The sequence below is a fragment of the Peromyscus maniculatus genome, chromosome 1 (genome assembly GCF_049852395.1).
Source record: "Peromyscus maniculatus bairdii isolate BWxNUB_F1_BW_parent chromosome 1, HU_Pman_BW_mat_3.1, whole genome shotgun sequence".
In the NCBI taxonomy this organism is placed as follows: Eukaryota; Metazoa; Chordata; class Mammalia; order Rodentia; family Cricetidae; genus Peromyscus; species Peromyscus maniculatus.
In genome coordinates, this window is record NC_134852.1 from 40,758,879 (window position 1) to 40,764,825 (window position 5,947).

Consider the following 5,947-nt stretch of genomic DNA (forward strand, 5'->3'; position numbering starts at 1 on the left):
AGGAACAAATGCAGCCATTGATGGAACTTTCCTCATTGAGAGCAGGCTGTGGTTTTAATGGAAACTATGTTTTTAAATGAGGCCCCAACCCTGAGAGGTAAGCTGCTTTATTGATATTTGGTGCATGTGGAGAGTCCAGTGCATGCTGGGTGGTATGGAAGAAATTAGATATAGCTTCGAACCTGGAAATGACTTCTACATATAATGTCCTCATTTTGCATTCCCTCATCTATAATGTCTGCACAGGGAATTGTGTAATAGGATCTGGGAAAATGGTGCCAGAAGTATGGTTTGGAATCCATGTTCTGAGGCAGAGGGTCATCATCTCCTTAAACATGACATGTTCCTTATTGATGAAGTACCCAGGAAAACTCATGGCACTACAGTAGTATGACCAGAATGCATGTTACCCTGGTCTATCACTGTGGAGCCTGTAGATCCTCCAACTCTACAACAAAAAGCCTGGCATACCCCTCCTGGAATGACTTACAGGGTCTCTAACATTACAAAGCAGGAACATCCACTACCAGTTGTGTTATGTAGATAAGGGTAGGAGATTCCTCTGTGTCTCTTCAATAAATTTTGTGTTTTCACTGTTAACCTGAGCTGCCTTCTCTTTCATGGCTCTGTCTCCTCACTACCACTTGGATGTCCTCAAAGAACATGTTTCATAGTCCACATGCAAAATTTATTCAATAGTAGGTGTGTGACCTTATGCCTTAGAATGGCTAAGAAAGAACTCCTTGGTGGACTGAGCCACTGCTTGGTAACAAATGGATCTCTGTGTAAACAATAGTGCTCATAAGGACATTGAACATGGACAGTAACTGATGTGTGACAACAATAACCTTGGACACATTAAGTTTTTCTGAAAACATGTCCCACTATTCCTAGACAGGGAGACAATGACAGACCAATACAAGGATTCCACAGAAGACCAACTTAGTGAACCAATGCATTTTATTGGTGTTACTGGAATATAGATAAAGAGTTGGTTACAGGAGCAGAAATAAGTCATAGACAGCTGCATTACCCAAATCCTACCCCAGCATGGGTGATAGCTCAGGAAGGCTGGTACTCAGGAAGGCTAGTTCTAGGGCTCGTTGCATGACTTGCAGGCAGCACACCAGGCAGCTCAGTTTGAGCCTCTTCCAAATAACTCAGCTAGCTTTGGAGAATCTTAGCAGTCTCTATTGCTTGTAGAAGTTTGGCGAGGGAGAGAACTAGAGAGTGTGTGGTCTGTTGCCACTCAAGGGAGTAGTTGCTCTGTTTGCAGATGGAAGAGGCAGATGGGTTCCCACTGATTCCTAGAGACCATCAAGATACAACTTTTTGTAAGTATTAATTTGATTGCTGACTTAATTTGACTGAGAGTCTGATCAAGGGGGTTAATAAATCATATCTCTGGGTGTGCCTGTGAGGGTGTTTCTGGAGATATATGGACCCTGGCCTAACCATACTCAAAATTTGAATGACTTTGGGGAGGTAGGGCCTTGATAAAGGAAGTGGATCACTGGGGACATGACTTTGATGGGTATGTCTTGACCTGGCCCTATCTTGCTACTCACTGTTTCCTGGCCACCATCAGGTGAGCAGACTTTCCTGCATACACCTGCTGCCATGAAACTCTGCCTTACTTCAAGCACAAAGTGATGAAACCAGTTGGTCATGGACCAGGACTCTGAAATTGGGAGCCAAAATACATCTCTCCTTCTTTAAGTTATGTCTCAAAGAGTTGGTCATGGTGATGAAAAGCTCACTAAAACTTTGCTGCACATGTGATTCTGTTCTTGTCTGATAGTTGTCTGTGCCTATCAGTTGGTTCTGAGTCAATGAATAGTACTTTGAGCTTTTTTTTATTTCTCCTTACTGAAAGAGCTATATGTTGCTAGATCTTTCCTTCTTCTTCTTCTTCTTCTTCTTTTTTTTTTTTTTTTTTTTGGTGCCATTTTCATTTAATGAGCCAGTAGTATAGTGACTTAGGCTGTGATCACGCCTGGATGTTTACTGAACGGTGCAAGGACACACGACTGTCAGCTGGTATCCTCCAGTCCACCACGCCGGAGCAGCTGCAGCCTCAACTCCCACAAAGACTTAAGGCTGAGGGGTATAACGGAGGTATTTCTTGCCAGATGGGAGCTCTTTGGTGAAGACTCCTGTGGGGAAAAGCTGTTTGGCTTCCTCTTCAGGGATGGTGGGAAAAACCATGACGCTGTCGCCTTCCTTCCAGTCAACTGGGGTAGCGACCCACTCCATTGCTGTCAGCTCGAGAGACTTAATTACTCTGAGAATCTCATCAAAATTCCTGCCGGTGGTGGCCAGGTAGAGGATAGACAGCTTCAGTTTCTTGTCAGGCCCGAAAATGAACACCACACGGGCCGTCACAGGCATGCCCTTCTCATCCTTCTCTGCTGGATCCAACATGCCCAAAAGGATGGCAAGGTCCCTCTCCTTGTCATTGATGATGGGAAATGGTAACTTTTCTGTGGGTTCATCACCATTGTAAGCATTGATGTCCTTGCTCCAGGCAAGATGGTCCTCAACACTGTCTATCGAAAGAGCAATCAACTTAACATTCCTCTTGGCAAACTCGGGTGCCAGTTTCGCAGCTCTGCCAAGCTCTGTGGTACACACTGGGGTCAAGTCCCGTGGGTGGGAAAAGAGAATGCACCATGAGTCTCCCAGGAAATCGTGGAAGCGGATGCGGCCAATGGTGGTATTGGCCTCAAAGTTGGGGGCTTCGTCCCCGAGAAGCAGCCCTCCGGGCATGGCGGCAGCGGTGACGCGGGGAAGCAGGAGGCACAGCCGCAGCAGCGAGCAGACTCCTTGTTTTTGTGAACTTATGATAAAGTGTTTTGCTCTATGCATGAGTGTAATTATTTTCCCTTACTTTGCACATTAACATGGAACTTTAGATATATTATTTAGGGGCTTGATTTATTCGCCAGACTTTATTAAATTCCAGCTTTAATGTTAAATTAATGTTAACTTAATCTTAAGACACGATGAAAAAGCTGCAAGCATATGGTAGCTTTGTTGGTAATAAACTTGCTCTAAAGCTGCTCATTGTCTCTCAGCAGTCTGTCTTTGTTCAAATTCTTTGCAGCTTTTCTCCTGGGCAGGGACTGCTTAGCTCCAGAATGTGGCTCCCCTTTACTCTGCTTGACAATGGAGCAGGGTGTTTGGGCTTTAGGGGAGCCCAAAGTGATGTATTCCCTCAAGGTGCAATAAAACACTCAAGGCATTACCTCTGCTGCGGATATGTGGATGGGATAGCAGGAGATTGTGGATCTGAAAAATTCTAAAGCACTTCCACACCCATGTCAGACAGTTGTCCATCTCACACCCCAAGTCTAATGTGAGAACCTGTAGTAAGGAAAAAATGTCAGTCCTGTCTTCCCGCTCACCTATGACAGATGTACGACTGACAGAATGGACTGTCTGATGTCTATCTGTCGGCAGAACCAGGGCAAGGTAGTGATGGATGCAGGAGTTATTCAGCTCTGTAAGCTCACTGCTTTACATGCCCCCAGGAGGAGCCACTGATTAGGGATTTTATGTGCAGTCTCCTGATTAGAAACTATTGGCAAATGATTCATTGTTTCTAAAGATCACTGTTGGACTGTGACAACTCTGGTTGGCTCTATTTTTCCGTTGTTCCTTCTTCATTGTCCCTTGCCCATCTTCAGTGTGGGTTGGGCTGTGCCTCAGGCTGAAACTGGCCCTTGTGAGGAGCCTGCTGTCCTTAGCCTCACTCCTCTGTGACCTCAGTCCCTCTGCAGTCCTTCTGAGGGCTGCTTGGCAGTCACTTTGCTCCTTTTGCTTAAGTTTGTTCTCTAAGAACACTTCACTCCCTCCAAGTAATCGAGGGATAATTATAGCCATCATGATGCCACCTCCAAGGACTGGGGTGAAAATTAATGAAGTACTTCTCACATGCTCTCAAGCACCTTCAGGAGAACTTGTTACTTTCTCACAGAATGTTATTCATCCCCTACCAGGTGGAAATTAGAGAACGAACCGGAGTGATGCTTCTGCAAGAGTGGTAAGGAGACAGTTTGCATCACAATCACTCCTACAGTGGGTTGGTGCCCTTGTTAGAATGTGCATTCCTGGGGTCCTCCTCACTACTAATCAACTCCCAGGTCCATGAGGGCTTGAGACCCTGTGTGTTTAAGAAACACAGCCACACCTCACAGGGAATGCTAATGATCCATGGAGTTTGAGAAGGACACCTGTGTTTTCAGAGGAATGTGATGGAGAAACACACTGGGTGAAAGTGAGAGATTGAGGACAAATGCCACAGGCACCAGCAGGGAAAATAGATTTGATAGTGACAGGAAAGGAAAGAGGTGGGGTTCATTCTCGCTGGTGCAGAAGAGAGGTGTGTGGTCAGTGTTTTAAAGGATGAACAGAAGAAAGACAGGGCTCAACAGGGATGAGGACTTAGCAAAGGCTGGAAGTAGGAAAGGCCAACCCAATGAGGCCAGTGTGTTGGATTCCCAGAGGGGACCCAGAGGCCTTCCCCTTGCTGAGGGTTGTGTTTCAAAGACTTGGCTCTTGGGTCCCTGAGAAAGCCCTTCTGACTGACAAGAGATGCACATTGATAACAGTAAGTTCCGTAAGGGAGGAAGGTTGCAAGACGCCAGAAGTGTCTGGAACAAAAGGTTTTCTGGGAGCACCGAGCAGAGCTGTTTTAGAAGAGATACAAATGGCCAATAAATACAAGAAGAAATGCCCAGCGCTTCCAGCAATCATAGATATGCAAATGAACGTCACTCTGAGATTCCATCCTACCCCACTCATACTGGCTCTCAAGAAACAACAGGGCCTGGAGAGATGGTTCAGTGTTTAAGAGCACTTGTTGCTCTTGCAGAGGACCTGTGCTTTATTCTCAACACCCACATGGTGTTCATAACCATCAGTAACTCCAGTTCCAGGATCTGATACCTTCTTGTGGTGCCCTCTGTGAGTACCAGGCACGCACATGGTGTAATTGCATAGTTGCAGGCAGAGCACTCATATGCACAGAATAAAAAAAATCATAAAAAACGAAATCAAAAAACAATTGCTGGTGAGGATGGAAGGTGGGGGAATGGAAACAGTGCAGTCACCATGGAAATTATTCAGCAGGTTCCTCAAATGTTCCCTGGGTAATATTAGCTGAAAGAATCAAAGTTAGTATACCAAAGGAGCACCTACACACCATGTTTCTTACAATACAATTTACAATAGGCAAAGACATAGACTTAGCGTATGTGCCCATTGATGGATGAATAGATACAGAAAATATCCATTCTTATATGAATACAGTTTGTTTTGTGTAAGTGTTCATGCACACACACACACACATGTGCACATGAGTTTAGATGTACCCCATGAATTCAGGAGCCATCAGAGGCCAGAAGAGGATGTCAGATCCCCTGTAACCAGATTTATCATCTTGTGGGTCCTGGGAACTGATTCCAGGTCCTTTGCTAAGCCATCACTCCAGTCCCTTGGTTTTAAAAAATGATTTATTTTATTTATTTTAATTTATTCATGCATCCGTGGAGCAGGAGGGTGTGTGTGTGCAGTGCCCACAGAGGGCATTAAGAGGCCTTCAGATCCCCTGGAGCTGGAGGTAAGGCCTCATGTTGGTGCTGGGACCTGAACTCAGACCTCTTCTGCTGAGCCCTATCTACAGCTCCTGGGAATCATTGTTAAGCACAACAACTGCTGCTTATTTTTTCTCATCAGTGGAAGCAGAGGGAAAAAAAGAAGACATGAAACCAAAAGGGAAACACTAAGCTTAGAGGTAAATGGGAAATTGAAGAGGGAGAAGAAAGAGTAACAGAAGGGTAACACACTCACACTACTGTATGTGCATACACAGAGATGTCATAATGAAACCACTTTGCACACTCAATATATACTAGTTTAAAAAGAAAAAAAAAAACACTGGTGT

General features: G+C 45.0%; 1 pseudogene; it reads right to left on the minus strand.

Moving 5' to 3' along the window:
• Positions 1 to 1,967: 1,967 nt before the first annotated feature.
• LOC102918007 (peroxiredoxin-6 pseudogene) lies at positions 1,968 to 2,815 on the minus strand (annotated as a pseudogene).
• Positions 2,816 to 5,947: the final 3,132 nt, after the last annotated feature.